A 731-nucleotide genomic window follows, 5' to 3' on the forward strand; every position below is an offset into this window, starting at 1 on the left:
AAAATACTGTCTATGTGATCTCAAATTTTAAAACAAACACAGAATTTTCTTATGGTTTCTTAAACATTCTCTAGAACAACACTATGTACAAATCCAAATATATGGTACCCTAGGCATAACACCTACAGGAACTTCTAACTTGTTGTCTCTTGAGGTCTCTGGGTGAGACTTGGACCCAACTTGTATACATGCAAAGCAAAAGTCAACCATAAAATAATAATACTAAAGGAGATATGACAGGTTAGTTTGGGAAGTTAAGGAAAAGTCGAGAGATATGACAGATTTGCTTGGGAAGTTAAGCAGTTCTGGTCGAGGAAAAGGTAGCAGTAGTACCAATAATTGTCGGAGCCCTGGGAACAGTGAGCAAAATTCTCGAGAAGTACGTAGAACAAATAGGGACTGCAATAAGGGTGGATCACTTGCAGAAAACAGCACTGCTTCAAACCGCTCGAATACTCCGGAAGGTGCTCGAAAGATAAGATGTGTTACCTTAGTTCACTAGTAGTGAACAGCTGACACTATAGTACATCACCAGCGTTAGAAGCTGTGTAAAGGCAATAATAATAATAATAATAATAATAATAATAATAATAATAATAATAATAATAATAATAATAATAATAATAATAGCAACAGAAAAAAGATGGTATAAACACACGCCAGAAAAGGTCACAGAAAACGAGAAAGCAACCATACTCTGGGATATGCCAATACACACAGATAGAGAAATT

Source organism: Octopus bimaculoides, chromosome 17 (assembly GCF_001194135.2).
Source record: "Octopus bimaculoides isolate UCB-OBI-ISO-001 chromosome 17, ASM119413v2, whole genome shotgun sequence".
Lineage (NCBI taxonomy): Eukaryota > Metazoa > Mollusca > Cephalopoda > Octopoda > Octopodidae > Octopus > Octopus bimaculoides.